This window comes from Mauremys reevesii, linkage group 23 (assembly GCF_016161935.1).
Source record: "Mauremys reevesii isolate NIE-2019 linkage group 23, ASM1616193v1, whole genome shotgun sequence".
NCBI classification, from domain to species: Eukaryota; Metazoa; Chordata; order Testudines; family Geoemydidae; genus Mauremys; species Mauremys reevesii.
The window spans coordinates 3,428,786-3,449,552 of NC_052645.1; the positions used below are offsets into that span (position 1 = coordinate 3,428,786).

The 20,767-nt window shown below is 52.5% G+C and overlaps 1 non-coding gene across 1 annotated transcript; it reads left to right on the forward strand.

Annotated features, from left to right (window-relative positions):
- Positions 1-5,731: 5,731 nt before the first annotated feature.
- TRNAR-UCU lies at positions 5,732-5,804 on the forward strand. Its single transcript has one exon. It is a non-coding gene; the product is annotated as a tRNA-Arg (tRNA).
- The last annotated feature ends 14,963 nt before the right edge of the window (positions 5,805-20,767 follow it).

Consider the following 20,767-nt stretch of genomic DNA (forward strand, 5'->3'; position numbering starts at 1 on the left):
GCCCATCACTGCTCTGGGGTTCCGGCTGCTGCCCTATTGCCAGCTGGGATACCGGCCGTCGGCCCCACTCAGCACCTGCTGCTGGCCTGGGGACCCCCCAAGGAACCCCAGGCTGGCAGCGGGCTGAGCAGGCCGGCTGAACCGCTCAACCTGCTGTCAGCCTGGGGTTCCATTCACTCAGCCAGCAGCGGGCTGAGTGGGCTGGTGGCGGGCTGAGCACGGCCGGTGGAGGGTTGAGTGGCTCGGTCTGCTGCCAGTCTGGGGTGCCGGCAGCACTCAGCCTGCTGCTACTCCGGGATTCCGGCTGCTGGCCCCTTGCCAGTCAGGAGCCCGGCCGCCGGCCCCACTCTGCCTCCTGCCAGCCTGAGTGAGCAGAATCCCAGGCTGGTAGCAGGCTGAGGGGGGTTGGCGGCCGGGATCCTGGCTGGCAGGAGTTGGTGGTCAGAACCCCAGACCAGCAGCGGGCTGAGCAGGGCCTGGGATCCTTGTCTAGGGTTCCAGCCACCAGCCCCGCTCAGCCTGCACCTGGTCTGGGGTTCCATTTACTCAGCTGGCAGTGGCCTGAGTAGGACCTCAGATAATAACAATATTTTATTTATATAATATACACATAGAGAGAGACCTTCTACAAACGTTAAAGTGTATTACTGGCACGAGAAACCTTAAATTACAGTGAACTTGGCACACCACTTCTGAAAGGTTGCTGACCCCTGGTATAGACTGACCATATGTTGTACTAAGATTCTCCTGCTTTTTTTTTATCCTGTGAGTCAGTATAGCTTTTGCCAGCCCAGAAGTTGGGCAGCCAATGCTTTACGTTTTCACAATGTTTTCTCCAACTTTCATAAAGTAAATACATAGTTAATATGAGTTAAAAAGGCCACGGACACTTCCTTGTGAAGAATCTGTACAGCAGCTCATGCTAGAGCTGTGAAAATGTCAGTTTTTGATGGAACTTTAGAGGCAGTGATTTATCATGTATTTTATCATATGAATGTGCTGCTATTGCTAATGTCTTTCCAAACAAAATAAGGCACAATAGGACTTCTGTAACATTTCTGTGCTACCTTAATCTAGATGAGATGATTCTGTGCTGACTTCATTTTGGTCACTTTGTGCTTTACCTAGCAATAAAACTAGGGTTATATTTTCCCACTGTTTGGAAACCCAGCTTATTAAACTGATTTTGCAGCCAAAAAAGCCAGAAAGATTGCTTTTAATTAAAAACAAATCTTTGTTTCAATACCTCTTCATATAAATTTCCAATACAATTTTGACAAATTAAAAAAATTATATTATTTGCATCATTCTGTCAAATCAGAATTTTTTCTATAGTGCTACTTCTTCAGTGCTAGTGCATCAGCATTACAGTGTGCTTCATTAAGTTAAACTGGTTTTAATAACGTGAATGTGGCAAGTTTTCCAATACTGTATGCTTATATTTGTGTTGCTAAGAGCAGATCAGGCACAGGGGCACCAGTTTAATAATCTCACCTAGGGCACCATAAATCCTAAGGACGGCCCTGCATGCCTCAATTCTCTTTTTCCTGGCCTTGTTCCAGAGCCCTCACAGCCCAATTCTCTGCCCTAACGTTGCGCCCTCTACTGCACCCTGAACCTCTCATTCCAACCCCACCCCAAAGCCTGCACCCCCTAGCCAGTGCTCTCATGCCCCTGCACTCCAACTCTCTGTCCCATGTAGCCTGATTTATTAATTTGGAAAATATGATGAAAATGTAATTTATTAGCTTACATTTTATTTAATTTAATTGAGTTATAAAGTTACAGTTGCATTACTGCTATTCAAAAGATACATATGGCATTATATGCAACAAAGTTTTGGTTAATATACTCACACCCTTCCTTGATAATCTGGTGGTAAGAGACACAGGACCAGCCTTGCAGTTCAGGTTTTCAATTCTTGAGTGAAAGATGCAGTGCTTTGAAAAAGCTAATGTTACTTAGGGTTTACTTGACTAGGTTAAACTTAAAATCAAATCCTAATAAACAAAGAATAAAAACTTAGGGAAACTGAGCTTAGCCGAATTACTCTGAAACTTAAAGTTTAAGAACAAGTACAGCCTACTGATAGTAGATAGAGAGTGGAGGAAGTAAGTCAGAATGACAGAGCGATGTGCTCTAGCGAGGTGGGTTACCTCTTTTATAGGGCACAAGCGCCGGAAATCCTTCCTCCTATGCCCAAATTTCATTCCTTACCCACAAAACATTAGGGTACGCTTACTTCATAGGCTAGTATGTTTGTGCGTGTTGATGACATGTACATATGCACATAAGTTCCCTTGTGGTGTACCTGTTAATTCTGTGGGTACAACACTGAAAAACCCCTTATGCCATTCTCCATTGTCGATTGGTCTAGGTAAAGGTCTTAGACAGGCGTGGGTACTTCTCTATTTAAGTAACAAGATAAAGGTCAATTTTCCTTTCTGAGTAAAAGGTCACACTATAGAGATGCTCACTTTGCCTTAGCTTAACATACAGGATATGGCCTGTAGGTCCTCATAAGTCATGTGCCCCAACCCCCTAATCATTTTGATTGCCCTGTGCTGGACTCTCTCCAGTTTGTGCACGTCCCTTCTCATGTGGGTCCCAACCCCAAAAGTACTCACATTTCACCCCAATGGCCCCAAAATGTACATAGGGTGCTGCCATGGTCAAGTCGCCCTTGAGCCTGCTGGCAGAGAACAAGGTGAAAATTAGCCAGGACGTCACTCAGTCAATTCCCTCTGCTCCCAGCAGGTGGTATCGGAAAGCTCCAAGATGGCTCACTTCCCTTTCTCGCATCAGCTTCAGGCCCCAGGGTTACAAATGCACAAACCAGTTGGGATTCTCCCCTGGGCTCAGGGGGTGGGGCTGCTCTGAGGCGATGGACTTGCACACTTGGGATATTAGTACAAAGATACAATTTCAATTTCTCATAGAGAAAACTCAGGGCAAATTATATTTGGTAAAAATCTTATTTAGTGAAAGGAAAGCTGCAGTGACAGCCTGGTTACTGGGGTGCAAAACACTTTCCTCCTGGGAGAAACAAGAAGTTAGAATTAGAAATTTACATCATTTGTTCCAATGTTGGCACAGGTTTAATTTTGCTTCTGTGTAGGTTTGTTTCAGGCTGTGACTCTTTGGGTTTATTGGGTTGTTTTGTTTTTTTAAGTTGGAATGGAGCTTTTAATTGACATTTTCTGGATTCGAATGGCTGACCTGCAACACCAGTTTTGACATAGTTCTGCATATTTTATACAGATTTGGATTCCTTTATAGGAGGTTTTAGTGGTCAGGCTTATTTATTTTATGTTATTTTATCATCCTGCTGTAGCACACCTTTTTGATAAAATGTTGAAATTATTAATTTATGGTATTTGTTAGTTTTTATTTTTAAAAACAACGTTTTTCTTAGTGTTTGGGTTTTAAATTAAGCATTCTTTTTGGTTTCAATTTTTTATTTTGGCTTTGGTTATTGATGGGCTCTTTAAAAACTTTGTATTTAATACTAAAATTTGGACAGATTTAGATTATTTAAAGTAAACCCTGTTTACTATTTTATTTTAATAAAGGTTGTATTGCTCTAAACCCTCGCCAGGGGGAGAGGAGATGAGCCTGGCCTTTAACTGGGAAGGAGCAGAGGCATGGGAGGCATGGCCCCCATGAAGGGTGGGGCCAGGTGATGGGGGGGGCACAGCCCCTCCAATTTTTTTTGTCTAGCCCAGCTCAGTCCCCCACCAAACGAGAAGAGTCTGATGCCACCTGCTGGTCACTGGGTGTCACTGCTGCTCCATGGGAAACATGCTCTGTGCATTACCCAGATTGGTGGGAAACACACTCTGTGCATTACCGTGACTGGTCCGTGCGTGTCACTGCTCCTAGAAGGCAGATACACACTGTGCATTATGCCACTGGGTGTCACTGCTGCGCCAAGGGAGACATAAGAACGGCCAGGTTGGTTCAGACGCAAAGTCCATCTAGCCCAGTATCCTCCTGTCTTCTGACAGCGGCCAGTGCCAGGTGCCCCAGAGGGAATGAACAGAGCAGGGAATCATCAAGTGATCCATCCCCTGCTACCCATTCCCAGCTTCTGGCAAACAGAGGCTACAGGCACCATCCCTGCCCACCCTGGCTAATAGCCCTTGATGGACCTGTCCTCTGTTCATTTATCTAGTTCTTTTTTTGAACCCTGTTATACTCTTGGCCTTCACAACAGCCTCTAGCAAGGAGTTCCACAGGTTGACTATGCAACTGCCCAGAGTTTACCCCCACCCCCACCCCCGGTTGTATATGGAAAAGAGGATGAGGGCCGTCCTGCCTCACTCTGTTCCTGCCATTTTGGGTCAACAAATAAGTCACATGGGAAAGACAGCTCCCATCTCCCATCCTTATAGATCAGGGGGGCCAACTAGGGGGAGAAGCCCAGCTCAAAAACAGGTACCTGCCTCAGGTAAAGTTGCTGCTGCTGCCCCAGAGAACAAGCTGTCCCTGCACAAAGAAGGCTCAAAGGACCTGCTAAAGCCTGAGATTGAACCAGGGACCTTTAGATCTTCAGTCTAACGCTCTCCCAACTGAGCTACTTTGGCAGCTGTGGGGCAGTATTTTGGCCTGTTGCTTCTCTGTCCTGGAGGTTTTTGCAGCAGTTGCACACAAAAAGGACGTCATTGGGAACGGCCCATGAAGACAAGACTCGCTTTTGCCTGCCTTGCTCAGCTTGACTTGCTGCCTCACCCCGTTCCTGCCCTAGTGCCCGGGTTGACCTGGTGGGGGAAGGGGACTGGGGGGCCAGTGGCGCGGGGAGGAAGTTGAGCTGGACCCTGAGCTAGACTAGACCCTGGTGGTGAGAGTCTGGCCACCACTTGCCGCCCCACCCTGTTGTCCTGGCTTCCCCCACTGGGCGTCATTTCGGGAGGGAAGTGGGGCTTCTGCCTCCCCTCCCTGATTTTCACACCGCAGAGGAGTGCGAACAGGAAAACGAATGGCTGCTCCACACCCCCACTGGAGGAACCCGGCGCCCTTAGCTGCTTCCCCTGCTCCCCCCCAGCTGTGCTACTGAGTGGAAGCGTCCTGTGCCCATCACACAGAGGCCGATTAATCAAAACCCTCTTCTGCCAGCACCAGGCCTCCTGCTTCTTACACTGGGCCTGCAAGCGAGGGGGTGGCTGGCACAGCACCAAGAGTCTAACCTGAGAGGCAGGAGGCGGCTGACGCCCGCAGTCTGCTGGGGAGCTCCCAGAAGTTATTAAGGGACAGAGACTCCTCAATGCCCTTAGTGACAAGGGTTTGGGGGTCACTGAGGCCAGTAAGGGGGTCACTATGTCGGCCTTATAACCCTGGGTGTCAGGTCACTGTGCAGCTTTGATCTAGAGCTCAGATCCCAACAACCGACCAGCAGCCCACAGCCTCCCCCTGGGTCTGCCCCACCTGGTTACTCCTTACAGGCCGACCTTACCCCCCTTCCAGCCCCGGATTCACCCCCTAATCATCCTACTGCCACTCAGAGCCACAGCCGTGGAGGTGCTGAAGGAGGGAGGGGTGACTCTAGGGTGGGGTTCTTCTCTAAAGATGGCTGGCAGAAAGGTGGTGCTCAGCTCTGTCAGCGACCTGCCCAGCTGCCTCGCTGCCCGGGGATGCAGACGTTTCCGTAAGGCCATTAAATGGGGTATTTGGCTTCTGAGTGAATGTGAGGAATGTGCAATCCTGAGAGGGAATTTCCACCCATCTCTTCAGGGCCCCAGTGGCCTAATGGATAAGGCATTGGCTTTCTAAGTCAGAAATTGTGGGTTCAAGTCCCATCTGGGGTGAAAACCTCCTTCCTTCTTGTATATTGCAAAGAAGCCTTGGTGTTATTTTCGCCAAGGAAGCTGGGAGACGTTTGAACACAAAGTACTGGATCTTGGGAACAATCCCCCAGAAATGGCATCTTCCACTTGACAAATGCTTTCTAGACCCATCAGTAGCAAACACTTAATACTAGTGTTTGTCTGAGACTAGAGGGAAGGGGAGTGTTTACTCCAAACACCTCAGTGAGTGAAACAGACAGAAAGAGCAAGGCCATCCTGAAAGAGAATGGATCTGTCTGGAGACAAAGCAGAACCTGAGAATGAGCCAACAGTGTGAAAAGAAGAACTTCAAATGCGTGTTAGGTGTTAGATAGGTTGGTCTGACAAATTTCAAGAAAATACCAATGCTCGTAGACTGATACAGACACTGGCTGCTTCTGATCTTTTACTGAGAGTTCATTGAGAAATATTTTCCTTAACTCTGTTATGGAATATTGGGTGGGCTATGAAGGCACCATTCCTCCTGCTTTCGCCCTTCAAGACAACACAGCTACATGGAAGGTGCGGCCAATGTGCACCTTCCAGTCAACTGCTAGAGAAGACAACACAGACAGGGATGGCAGCAGGGCAGACTGGAGCTCCATGGAGATGGTGGGACCAGGTCTCATCAATGGGGAGGTGGTGTAGTGAGGCGGCCTGGCTCCCGACGGCCCCTGAGACGGAGGAACCGGAACAGCCACCTCAGTGGGCGGAGCCACCTCAGTGGGCGGAGCCACCGCCTCCTGTTCCCGCCCCCCGGAAGTTAAGGGGCGGGACAGGAAGTATAAAAGCCCGGCCTCAGCGCTCAGTTGGAGCCCAGCGGCCGGAGAGGACGGACGCTCCTGATCAGGCTCCTGCCGGACCGAGCCTGCCCCGAGCCAGGTACCCTGACGCGGACCGACCGAGTCTCCCTCGAGCCAGGTACCCTGACGCAGACCGACCGAGCCTCCCTCGAGCCAGGTACCCCGAGGTGGACTGGCCGAGCCTGCCCCGAGCCCGGTACCCCGAGGAGCGGCTTGAGCGTCCCCCTGACCCGAGTCCGGAGGAACAGCCCGACTTAGACCGCCTTCAACACGCCGAGGAGCCCATGGTATGGGACCCCGTGGTCGAGCCCAGTGACGAGCAGGTACCTGAGGAGGGGGAGATGGAATGCAGCCCGGGGGTAGCCGAACCCTGTCCGGCTGAGGGCACGGACGTGCCCATGTCAGTGTGTTGCGGCCAGGATCCCCACTGACTGTAGCGGATCCACGCCGCTGATAGGGCCCCGGGCTGGGACACAGTGGAGTGGGTGGGCCTGTGTCCCCCCTGCCACCCCCCTCACGGGTGGCAGCCTCCCCCTCCTGCCAACACTCAGGCAGAGAAGCCTGCCCTTACCTGGGCTTCCTGAGACTGATACCGCTGCTCTGCTCCTGCTACAAGGACCTGAGCCTTGGACTATTGTTTGGTGCCCCGCCCTGATCAAGGGCTTGGACTTCTTGACTTGGTTACTGCTCAGCTCCTGCATGACGGACCTGAGCCCTGAACTATTAGTACTGCTCAGCCCCTACCTGAGGGTCTGAGCTAGCACTGCTGTGTTTGGTGCCCCGCCCTGATCAAGGGCTTGGGCTTAAACTAGTGACTTTGTGAGCTCAGCCCTGCTTGAGGGTCTGAGCCCGGTGTGTGTTGCTGCCCCGCCCTGAGCTAGGGCTTGGGCTTTACAGACTGAACTGCTGCTCAGCCCTGCTTGAGGGTCTGAGCCCTGTGTTGGTTGCTGCCCCGCCCTGAGCTAGGGCTTGGGGCTTACTGACGTTGTCACTACTCAGCTCCGGCTGCCAGGACCGGAGCTTAGAACTGGCTCGCTGCCCCGCCCTGACTGAGGGCTGGGACTCACTACACTAACCGTGTGCCTTCTGTTCAGCCCCTGCTTGAGGGGCCGAACCCCCAAGACCTTCAGAACCCGGAGACTGATTTGGGCCGTGTAGTGAGGCGGCCTGGCTCCCGACGGCCCCTGAGAGGGCACGGCCCCAACACCGGACTGTTACAGGTGGCCACCCCACCATGCACAAGGCTGAGCCAGCAAGTGTGGTGTGCGCTTCACTGTGTCCCTACTCACTACACATGGTGGTGGAGGGCAGTTACTGAGTTCGGTTGGTCTGGCAAATTTAGGGCTTGGCTACACTTGCAGATGTAGAGCGCTGGGAGTTAAACCACAGCAGGGAAACAGCTGCCATTTGTTCACACTGACAGCTGCAAGCGCACTGGAGTGGCCACATTAGCAGCTCTGGCAATGCCACAGAGAGCAGTGCACTGTGGTAGCTATCCCAGAATGCAAGTGGCTGCAACGTGCTTTTCGAATGGGGGATGGTGGTGGAGTGTGACAGGGAGTGTGTTGTGTGTACGTGGGGGGAGGGACAGTGTGTTTGGGGGGGGCTGAGAGTGTGTCAGCATGCTGTCTTGTGTGTTCAGACAGCAGCAGACCCCCCCTCTTTCACACACACTCACAACAGCAGCATTCCACACTAATGGTTGCTTTGTCCCAGAGCAGATAAGCAGCCGGCTGTCAGAAACGGAGCTTTGAAAGGGGATATCCACATGCCTGCAGCCGATTTCAAAACAATGACCAGAGTGGGCACTTGACTTCAGGGGATTATGGGACGTTTCCTGAGGCCGATCACAGTGCAGTAACACAACACGTCATCCACCCTGACGCCCGGGCATTTCAGCCGAGGCTCAGCGAGCTTTATGCTTCTCATGGAGGTGGATTACCAGGAGAGTTCCAGAGCCCAGGTGCTCCATGTGCCTTGCCAGTGTGGACACCTCAGGAGTTAGGGCGCCCGGGGCTGCTTAACTGAGCGCTAACTTCCAATGTAGCCAAGCCCCTAGACCGGGGTAGACAATCTATGGCACGTGTGCCGAAGGTGGCATGTGACCGGATTTTCAGTGGCACTCACACTGCCCAGGTCCTGGCCACCAGTCTGGGGGGCTCTGCATTTTACTTTAATTTTAAATTAAGCTTCTTAAACATTTTAAAAACCTTATTTACTTTACATACAACAATAGTTTAGTTCTATATTAGAGACTTATAGAAAGAGACCTTCTAAAAATGTTAAAATGTATGACTGGCACGCGGAACCTTAGATTAGAGTGAATAAATGAAGACTCAGCACATCACTTCTGAAAGGTTGCCGACCCCTGACCTAGACTATGTCACTTTTGTGGATACTTGTGCTATTGTAATAAATACAATAGACGTGCAATGGTCAGAAATCGCACCAGCATCGAAATATATTGCAGGGAAACCCTAAGGAAATTAAGAGTTTAAATTATCCTCCACATGTCCCACACCCCACTATAATAAATCCAACCCACAGGTCACATGGGCAGAAGTATCGGTGTCAGGATGCTATATTGTTAGCACAGTAAATGAAGCTGCAAAATAAATGATGTTTAAATGACCTCACTCTATTTTTTACAATCCGGTGTTAAGAGGTAATAGATACAGATGGACACCTGGCAGGGTTGCTTGGAGGACGAAGCCTTTATGCTTCCATCCCCCACCACTGTCTAGTTTTAGCCAATTAGGACAAGTCAGCAAATAAGAACAACCTCAGGTCTCAGTAACTGCTACAGGTAGCAAAGTCCTACAGGGAGCAGATTCTGGCACTACACCTGCACAGCTCTGCTCCCTGGCTCTTCTCAGGCTCCTGCTCTCTCCTTAGCTCTGCCCCACTCTGGCCCAGGCAGTTCCAGCTCCCACGGAGGATGGGACCCCCTGGCCTGGTGACTCCCTCATTACACTGCCTGGCCTGTCAGTGCAGCTAACTTGGAGCTTTGGCCTCTCCCCATTGCCCCTGGGGACTGTCAGTCTCAGGGGCCTGATTTCCCATTGGCCCTTCTCCCTTCTACTGGGACTGGGAACTAGCCAACCAAACCCCCACTAAGTTTTATTAAGGGATCAACGGTCCCTTACACAAGCCAGTCCTGTGAGGGTCACTGATGTGCAGAGAGCAGCAACAGGCGCTGGTCCCATGGTGTAACGGGCAGTACTCAGGACTCTGAATCCTGCAATCTGAGTTCAAATCTCAGTGGGACCTTGTGTTGGCTTGTGGTAAAGCTGTGGAGCTCACAGTGCTCAACTTCCCTGTCTCCAGCTGTGCAAGAGCAAATCTTTCCCCTCCTGCTGGGTGACTCACACCCACTGGAGTCAGGCCTCTGGGTGGGACGGCTGCAGTGGGTCAGGGCTCTAGAACTGGCTACTGACACCTGAGGGTTGGGATTCTCACTGCTTCACCTGATGACCACAAGTTTGGCACTTGCCATTGTGCTGTTCCTCTTGCCCACCTGGCGCTTGAAGAAAGCAGGGCCAGGGCCAGGCCTCATAGTAAGGAGGAGGAAGAGTCCCAGGCTGGAGCCCAGCACCTCTCCTCCTCTGGGCACTTGGAGCAGAGGCGGCTGGTGCTGACAGCTCCAAGGGAAGGCTTATAAGCCACAGAGCAACCAAGGGCTGGGCAAGAGGAGGGCAGGACCATGCCTATGTGTGGCCAGCAGAGAGCCACAAAGATACCTGGCCAGCCTGCTCCCTGGCATGCCAAACCCCCACTGAAGGCCAACAGCCACCCAGCATGCGGGGCGGCTGCTGATGCTCTGTGGCCAGCATCAGAACACGGTAGGAAAGCAGGGCCAGCCCCCCTGGTAGGGACTCTGACCGTTCCCACTCACGGTGCTCACTTTGGCAGTGGGGCAGGAGATTTTTCCCAAGAGGCTTTTCCCCAGCTGGCGAGAAGCAGAGAAACACCCAGGCTCCCAAGGTGCTATGTAGCAACCCCCTCAAGCTCAGGGACAGGCGTACAATTGGAAGAGGGAAACTGCTCCACACGCTAGCCCGGGCAGCCGCCCAGTTTCTTTGGCAAGTCAGGAAGGGCAAAGCCGAGACTGGAAGCACCTGGGGCTCATGCCCCAGCCTTTGTGACGCCCAACCCCCAACTCCTTCCCGGGGCTCTAGCTGAAGGCGGAGCATTGGCCTGAGCCGCCAAGAAGAGGTTCCAGCCCTGAAGGGAGCAGGACTTTCAACACAAAGGTAAAACTGCACAAACACAACCAACAAGGGACTCTAACCCTCGATCGCCTGATCCAAAGTCAGATGCCTTCTCCATTAGGCCACGTGATCACACAAGAAAAATTTCTCCAAGTACTTCTTTAGAGAAGACAGACACTGTGTTTCTCAGGTCATCTACTGAGGGGGGCTGAGACTGTCTGGGCACAAGAAGTCGAGTTCCCAGCGAGATGTGAGACTTAATTCTATGGAGCCAGGTGCAGGGCTTTGGCAGGGAGGCTTAGGTACGGGGGACTGGGGTGCAGCGGACGGACCGGCTGTCTAGGCACAGAGATTTAGTCACACGAGGCACAGGAGGGAGAAGGAGGAGGAATCCTGCTGATGGTCAGTGGCTGTGCAGAAAAAAGGGTGTTGATTCCCCCATCCTAAATGGGCTGGTTGGCTTGACCCTTCTCCCCTCTGCGGAGCATGGTGGGGACTGCAGCTCACCCCTTGTGGGGCAGGAGGGCACAGGTGCAGGGCGCTGGGCTCCAATGCACCTGGAAGGCAGCTCCAGTGCGGTGGGGTAGGGCAGGGCAGGGCAGGGCCTGTGGTTTACGTTCTGTGTTGCCTGGTGCTGGGCCATTGCACAATCCCCAGCCACGCCGCACAGCGCGCCCCGAGAGGGGGCAGGGGGCCAAGCAGATGATCCAGCATGAGGAGGGAGAGGATGTGTGATTGGGGGGAAGAAAGGCCTTGGGCTGCACTGGGGGAGCACAGAGCAGGGGTGACACCCCAGAAACCTGCAGCAAAGGGATGGACAGGTGGGCTGGGTGGATAGAAGAGGCAGCGAGCCTAAAAGGGGAGTGGGGTTGAGTAGTCAGAGCAGGGAGGGGGCTGGGCACCAGGACCTCTAGGTTCTATCCCTGGTTCTGGGAGCGGAGTGGGGACTAGAGATGAGAGCAGGGGAAGTGGGAGCCAGGACTCCTGGGTTCCATAGTGGTGGCTGTTTTTTCCTGTGACTCCCTCACTAGAGATCCCAGCCCAGCCCCCTAGTGGAATCTGACTGGGGGAGGGGGTTGCCCTGCCACTCCAGACTATGATTCGAGCCCCTCCCCCCACAGGCTCTGATATCACAGAATCTCCCCCCCCCCAAGTCAGAAAGTAGGAGCCCCTCCCTGCATGCGGAGGAAGCTAGTGAGTCTCTTGGGGGTCTCTGGCAGAGGTGACAGCACCCACCAGACACCCACTCATGATTGCAAGGAGACCCTCCTGCACAGCCCCCTGCTACGAGGAGCCGGGGGCGCCCAGCCAGGGTCAGGAGGTGAGATGGGTCGCAGTGGCAGGAAGGGAGCAGAGCTGGTCTGGTGCTGGCTACACGGGGAAAAACCACACTGCTCCCCCGCAACACACACACACACACACACCCCTCCTGGTGTTGGGAGGGGAACAGGTGAAAGGACAAAAGAGGCAAGAGACAAAGAGAAAGGAGGGAGGGAGGGATGGATGGAGGAAAAGGTGAAACAAAAAGGATAAACCGTAATGTCCCCAGTGATTCTAAGGGACAAAATCCCAGGTGCGCAATAAAATTCTGCCTCCTTAAGCTTGTGTTTTCCATGCCTAGAATTCAGCTGTCACCCGATGGATCAGACTGAACAGGTTTCAAACCTCAAGGAGGCTTCAACCTTCTAAACAGGGAGGCTGTTTTCTAGTAAAATAAGGAAAAGGGAAGGAGAAAACTCGAAAGAGGTTCCTCCTGGCACTCACGTCCGTGAACCCGAATACTCCCCCAGTCCTCAAAGAGAGACCTGGAGAAGGAGACTTGCTGAAGCAAAGCCACAGGGTCTCTGAGGTTTCCCTGGCCCCTCGCCCCGTCCTGCCTGGCTGATGTCAGCATCTCTCTGTGAGGTCACCACCTCCCCACCACCTTTGACCAATAGTCTGAGGTCCTGCAAAAGGCCTTTGTGATGTCACTGCCACACCCCTCCCTTGCTGTGCTAATGTCCTGCCCCTGGCCAGGCACTTTGGAGGTTTGAGCTACTCCCTGTGGATCACCCCACTCAAGGAGCGTTCGTTCTAGGCAGCAAGCCAGCTAGACAGTAAAACATCAGACGCTGCTCCCAATGCTACACTCAATTTTTTCAGAAATTAGTAAACTTTATGGCCAGAAGGGACCATTAGAGCATCTAATCTGCCCCCCTGCATATCACAGGCCTCCTGTATGACACAAGAGCTACTTTTGGGGCAAACACATTCCAGAAAGGCAGCTAGTCTTCATCAAATGACATCAGGAGATGGAGAATCCACCACTTTCCTTGGTAGCTTGTTCCTGTGGTGAATCATCTTCGCTGTTGAATATTTGTGCCTTAGTTGTAATATGAATTTGTCTCTTTTCACCGTCCAGCCATTGGGGCTTGTTATGCCTTTCTCTGCTTTAATACCCAATCTTTTCTCTCGATTAAGGCCCTTCAACACGGTTAGCAGCAGCCCCCAGACACCCCCCAGTGCCCAGTGCCCAGACCCCACAGCCGAGTCCCCGGACACCCCCACAGCCCCAGCCAGGGTCCTGCCAGATCTTCCCTGGCCCCCAGTCCCCAGAGCCCCTGGCCAGGGCCCCAGACACCCCCAGAGCCCCACCAGCCCCAGGGGGAGCTGGACACTGGCGAAGGGGAGAGAAAATGGGGCACAATCGGGGGGGGGCAGGGAACTTCTCAGGGGTTGGGGGAGGGGGGACACCCTGGGGGAGGCTCTTGGCTATAGGCAGAAAGGGGGCAGGACAGGGGCAGGGGTCCCCACGGGGCAGCGGTAAATCCGAGGGGTCTCAGCCCCCTTTCTCTCCCCGCTCCTCGGGGGTCACCGGCTCCCCCGGCCATGTCCGGGCTGCACCGACACTTCCCCTCCCCGCCCCTTTCCCAGCCCCCCCCCCGGCCCCGCCCCCGGGCTCGAGCCGGGACCTGGAGGCTGCAGCTCCACAGCGGGGGCGGGGCCGGGCCGGGCACGAGGGGGTTAATGAAGGGCTCTCCCGCCGCGATCTGCGCATGCCCAGAGCCCCAGCGGCACAACCCTTCTCCGGCCCGGGAGAGGCTCCAACGGCCCCGCACGAGCCAGGCAGAACCGCAGCGCCCCGCGCGCGTCCACACTCCCGGCTCCCTCGCTGACGTCACTTCCGCTCCAGGGAGAGTCCGGAACTACATCTCCCAGCCTGCCCCGGGGGCGCGTCCGCCCTCCCCAGCCCGGGTGAGGGAGGGGTCAGCAGCTGAAACTGCGCATGCTCCGTGCGAGCCCCGGTGGGGGCGGGAGAACAAAGCTGCTGCTGCCGCCTCCATGTGAGCCGGTGAGTGAGAGACCCCGGGGGGGTTGAACTGTCTCTGGGCAGCCCGGAAATCCCCCGGGGGGGGGCGGGGGGTTAATTGGCTCCTGTCCCTGTTGGCGCCTCTCGCCCCCCCCCCGGCACAGAGTCTCTCCGGTTCTGCCCCGTTTCTCTCTCGGGGTCTCGCTCGGGCTGTAACATCCGGGGAGATTCGCCCCCCCCCGATCCGCTCTCTCGGCTCCCCGGTCCCCCCCCCCCGGTCTCTCCATGAGTCTCCAATGTCCATTTAAAATCTCTCCCATGGGGGGTCCCCCCCCCTGTTTTACCTGCGATTTGTCCTTGTCCGGGTGGGAAATTGTCCCCCTGGGTCAGTCCCCAGCACGTGGCTGCCCCTGGCGTGGGGGGGGGGGTGAGATGCCGGTTCTCTGCCGGGGGGGGGGCCGGGAGGGGCCCGTCTCCCCCGGGGGGGCTGCCCCGACCCCGGGTTCCCCGTCCCAGTTACAGCCCCCCACTACCACCACAGCCCCCTGCCCATCCCCCACTCCTGCTCCCTGCCCTCATCCAGGGACCTGCCACCCCCCCCCCATTTGCCCTCTTAAAGCAGCTCCTCAAGGGGCTCCCTGCTGCCCATGGGAATGTTTATGTATTGGATAGTAATATAAAATCCAGTCCAACAGTCCCCCTTTTCCCCTCTAGTTATTTAACAGCAACATAAAATCCCCTCAGATCTCGGTGGTGTTCATAGACTATCAGGGTTGGAAGGGACCTCAGGAGGTATCTAGTACAATCCCCTGCTCAAAGCAGGACCAATCCGTAGATTTTTTGTCCCAGTTCCCTAAATGGTCCCCTCAAGGATTGAACTCACAACCCCAGGTTTATCAGGGCAATGCTCAAACCACTGAGTTATCCCTCCCCTCTCTCTCATGTTATCAATTGCATAGTTTCTGATATGTAGTCTCTGCAAATCTAAAAATTATCCTAAGCCCCACTTTTTCTCTATTTCTAAATGACTATGACCTGAGATTTTTCCCTGTCTCTCTAAATATAAAATACTAAGAAAATCTCAGATTTACACCTTTTCTCAGATTCCTGAACATGGATATAAAATGTTGGCAAATGTTGCCCATTTTCTCTCTATTCAGTTATCAGATATTGATGTGAAACACTCAGATTTTACCTCGTATCAACAACGGATATAAAATCCCTCTGATTTTCCACTTTCCTCTCTAAATGTATTTAATACCCATCAAATCCAGAGGCCTCCCCCTGTTTGGGGGATCAGTGGTTCCCAGCTGGTAACTGGAGAGTTGGCTGGACCCTTTTCTTTTCTCCAGCTGGCACTGGGTGAGGAGGTCACTCTGAGTGCAGCGTGGGTCCAGAAGTATCCCAAAGCCCATGACAAATGGTCTCTGGGAGGGGTTGCTTCCCGCAGTGCGAAGATGTAGCTAGTGACAGGGCATGGACCTTTCTTGCCCTCCAGGCCTTCCATTCTCCTGTTAAAGCAGCACCCCCCAGGGATCCCTCTGCCCGTGTGACTGGCCAGCAGGGGACAGTGCTATCCACTTAGCAGACACAGTGAGGTAACTGTTGCTGGGTTAGGGGATGGGGTGTCTGTGTGGGGAGATTGGAGCTGAAGGGGCATTGTGGGAGGGGGAGGCCTCTGGGTGACTGGGCAGAGGGTTCTGGAGGTTTGGGGGGTGTGAAAACAAACCCTCTCCAGCGCTGCAAATTGCGGCGCTGCACAGCGCCAGTGTGGTCAAAGCCCCAGCGCTGAGAGCGCGGCACGTTATTCCCCACAGGGAGGTGGAGTACGGACAGCGCAGGGAGAGCTCTCTCCCAGCGCTGGCGCTTTGACTACACTTAGCGCTTCAAAGCGCTGCCGTGGCAGCGCTTTGAAGTGCAAGTGTAGCCATAGCTTTAGCAGACACTGCTCCCCCAGCAGGGTTTTCTGCTGGGATGTGACCTTAATTAAAGCTTTTTCTCTGCCCGGCCCAGGTGATGACTTTCTGCAGCTGGTACTAGCCCCCTAGGGCAGCCCTGGGCCCTGTTAATACAAATTCTACCACAGACTCCAGGTAACTGAAAGACCTCTGAGAAAGTGCTGGGGACTGGCAAGAAAGTGACTCTACACAAACAGCCTCTCCTCCCATTAGCAATTGCCAGGAGCAAATCCAGCCGTGGGAGAGCAAAGCCCCCAGGAATGGGACTGTCCCAGCCAGAGGGGCAGGGAGAGAGGATGGGAAGGAGAGACTGAAAGGGGCAGTGGGAGAAATGAGGAGGGAGAGATTTCCAGCTCTCTAGTCCACCCAGACACATGTATTGCAGCATCCCTGGGCAGAACCACTTTCCAGTGAACAAGAAAAGGCTCAGACAGAGGAAAAGCCAGTTTCTGACTCCATATTCCCCCTGCTGGGGTGTGACTGCCGTGGGGTCAGTGTCCGAGGGAATCCCCCACAGTGACTCCTTTGGTTCTGCTCTTTTCTAGCCTTGTGTTCAGAGACTTTGTTACGGGGTGAGTGGAGGCAGAAGGGAGGTTAAAAATGTCTCTGTGGGCTTAACCTGGCAGGAGGGGCCAGGTCTACACTGTAATAAAGAGATCAAGCATGTTCCCAGCATGGCAGAGTCTAGGATGTCTGTCTGCAGGGAAGGGGCCTTGGGGACTCGTGATGTGAAATTAACTAAAGCCTGTTCTGAAACCCCCACAACTGCCCTTCTCGCCCTGCCAGGCTCCAGAATGACGTCCATGTTTTTCTCCAGCTCATCCCATCCTCCCATGATACAGGGAAGAGAAATGGCTGCAGTGGAGCCAGCTCAGGTAGGGATTATTTTTTTGAGGGGGGGTTGGTGGGTTCCTACAGGAGGGAGAGGGACAGCAAATACACCGGAGATGGGCAGGTTTGCACAGTCTGGTTTGGAGGTTGGCGCGGGGCAGGAAATGCACAGGGTGGAGAAAGGGAGGACAGGGTGTGACAGACCTGCTGGGAGTTGTTTAATAAGTTGCCTAGATTCTAGGAACAGACCCATGAGGTTCAGAGGTGGAAATGCTCTAGTTTGTGGAGCAGAAAATAACCCACGTGAATGGGGCTGGGAAAACTGACGAGACTCATAGTGCTGGAGCCTGACCCGACTAACCGGCGGCTGCTGTGAGATATGAAGGGGGCACCCACCAGTGAGGGTTAGGGGAGATTCCCCTCCCTTCATATCCAGCTCCTCACAATGAGGAGGGTGTTGGGCTTCCTACCAGGGAGCTCTCCCTGGTCCCTGCTAGGGGCTCCCTCTCCTCTATCAGTCTGTGGCTAGTGGGTATGTGATGGATCTGCTGGGAGAGATAAGGGGCTCTCTTTGTCCCCTCACTCTGATGTTTCCGGGATGCTCTGAGCAGGGTGGGGGTGGGACTTTGTTGACTGCAATCCACCCAGGGCTTCCCTTTGATGGGCTCCTCTCCCCACAAATAGTGGGGCTGTGAATGGGGCAGCAGGTATTGAGTGTTGGACTCTTGCTCTTTCAGGGGCCAGTAACCTTCGAGGAGGTGGCTGTGTATTTCACCAGGGAAGAGTGGGCTCTGCTGGACCCCGCTCAGAGAGCCCTCTACAGAGACGTCATGCAGGAGAACTATGAGAATGTGACCTCACTGGGTAAGGGTTACTGTCCCCTCGGTTCTTGGAAGGGGAAATGGAGAGAGAAGGTTTACACCAGCCCCACAATGCCACCTCTACTCTGCCCAGTTTCAGCATCACCCCAATATGCCAGTGACACACACACTACCAGAGACCCTCCCCTGCTGCAGAACACTTTGGGAACAGAGCACAGGAGCCGTATCGCACAGTGTCAGATATCTCCTGTTTGCTCAAGTAAAACTGAGGGTTAAGTGCAGCATAATCAACAGAAGCTTCCTAGGGGTCACCAGATGAAATTAATAGGCAGCAGGTTTAAAGGAAATGAAAGGAAGTTCTTCTTCACACAGCGCACAGCCAACTTGTGGAACTCCTTACCTGAGGAGGTTGTGAAGGCTAGGACTATAACAGCGTTTAAAAGAGAACTGGATAAATTCATGGTGGTTAAGTCCGTCAATAGCTATTAGCCAGGATGGGTAAGGAATGGGATCCCTAGCTTCTGTTTGTCAGAGGATGGAGATGGATGGCAGGAGAGAGATCACTTGATCACTGCCTGTTAGGTTCACTCCCTCTGGGGCACCTGGCATTGGCCACTGTTGGTAGACAGGATACTGGGCTAGATGGACCTTTGGATCTGACCCGGTACGACCGTTCTTATGTTATGTATGTATGTGGGCATTTGGTGCAAGGAGCTTCTGGCCCCAAGAGACCATGTGGAGGCTTTGGAGGCCAGGGTGTTGGAACTGGAGGAGCTAAGGGAGGCAGAGAAGTATGTTGATGAGGCTTTCTGGGACACTATAGAATTGTCCCAACTCCGGTCAGACAGCCCCCGCACTGTTGAGGAGGATGGAAGGCCCAGGGAATGAGAGCAGTCAACGGGAGCAGGGGGAAAGCTTCTCATAGTTGGGACCCTCCTTCCAGATAGTGTTGGGGTAACCTCTTGCACTGAGGTTACCTCACCGGGGGAGGGAACTCCAGTCATTAAGAAAAGGCAGCTGTTAGTAATGGGAGATTCGATCATTAGAAACAAGGATATCTGGGTTTGGATGACCGGGAGAGCCGTATGGTGACTTGCCTGCCTGGTGCGTAGGTTGCGGATTTCTCAAGGCATCTAGATCGATTTATGTGTAGTGCTGGGGAGGAGCCAGTGGTCATGGTACATGTAGGTACCAATGACATAGGGAAGGGTAGGTGAGACGTCCTGGAGGCCAAATTTAATCTGCTAGGAAAGAGACTGAAATCCAGGACCTCTATGGTGGCATTCTCAGAAATGCTCCCAGTTCCACGCGCAGGGCTAGGTAGGCAGGCAGAGCTTCGGAGTCTCACTGCATGGATGAGATGATGGTGTAGAGAGATGGGGTTTAGATTTATTAGGAACTGGGGAAACTTTGGGGATGGGAGAGCCTATACAGGAAGGATGGGCTCCACCTAAACCAAAGTGGATCCAGACTGCTGGCACTTAACATTAAAAAGGTTGCAGACCAGTTTTTAAACTAAGAGATGCGGGGAAAGCCAATGGCTGCAGAGGAGCACGTGGATCGGACAGAGACTTCTCTTAGAGGAGAGTGTAGTGATAGAGATTTTTCTAGTGTTAGTCAGGAAGAGAGGCTGAAAGAGGATAAGGTAGGGGCCAGATCAGACGAGAAGCATTCACACTCAAAAGAATCTGACACATCAGAAAAGGGCAGACAAATAAACACTGACAAGTTTTTAAAGTGCGTGTACACAAATGCTAGAAGTGTAAATAATAAGATGGGTGAATTAGAGTGCCTCGTGTTAAAAGAGGATATTGACATAATAGGCATCACAGAAACCTGGTGGAGTGAGGACAATCAATGGGACACAATCATTCCAGGGTACAAAATATATCGGAAGGACAGAGCAGGTCATAATCAGGGGGATGGGGAGGGGAGTGGCACTGTATGTTAAAGAAAATGTAGACTCAAATGAAGTAAAAATCTTAAATGAAACCGCATGTTCCATAGAATTTCTATGGATAGTAATTCCATGCTCTAATAAGAATATAACAATAGAGATCTATTATCGACCACCTGTCAAAGACAGTGATAGTGAGGATGAAATGCGAAGGGAGATTAGAGAGGCTATCAAAATAAAGAACTCCATAATAGTGGGAGATTTCAATTATCCCCATATTGACTGGGTACATGTCACTTCAGGACAAAATGCAGAGACAAAATTTCTTGATACTTTAAATGACTGTTTCTTAGAGCAGCTGGTACAAGAGCCTGCAAGGGGAGAAGCAACTCTCCATTTAGTCCTGAGTGGAGAGCAGGATCTTGTCCAAGAGGTAACTATAACAGGACCGCTTGGAAATAGTGATCATAATATAACAAAATTTAACATTCCTGTGGTGGGAAGAACAACTCAACACTGTGGCATTTAATTTCAGAAAGGAGAACTATGCAAAAATGAGGGGCTAGTTAAACAGAAATTAAAAGATACAGTGACTAGAGTGAAATCCCTGCAAGCTGCATAGACGCTTTTCAAAGACACAATATTAGAGGCCCAACTTAAATGTACACCCCAAATTAAAAAGCACAGCAAAAGAACTAAGAAGAGCCACTGTGGCTTGGCTTAACCATGTAAAAGAAGCAGTGAGAGATAAAAAGGCATCGTTTAAAAAGTGGAAGTCAAATCCTAGTGAGGTGTATATAGAAGGGAGCATAAGTACTGCCAAATTAAGTGTAAAAATGTAATAAGAAAAGCCAAAAAGGAGTTTGAAGAACAGCTAGCCAAAAACTCAGAAGGCAATAACAAAATGTTTTCTAAGTACATCAAAAGCAGGAAGCTGCTAAACAACCAGTGGGACCCCTGGACGATTGAGATTCAAAAGGAGCCCTTAAAGACGATCAAGTCATTGCGGAGAAACTAAATGCATTCTTTGCTTCAGTCTTCGTGGCTGAGGATGTTAGGGAGATTCCCAAACCTTTTGTAGGTGACAAATCTGAGGAATTGCCACAGATTGAAGTGTCATTAGAGGTTTTGGAAC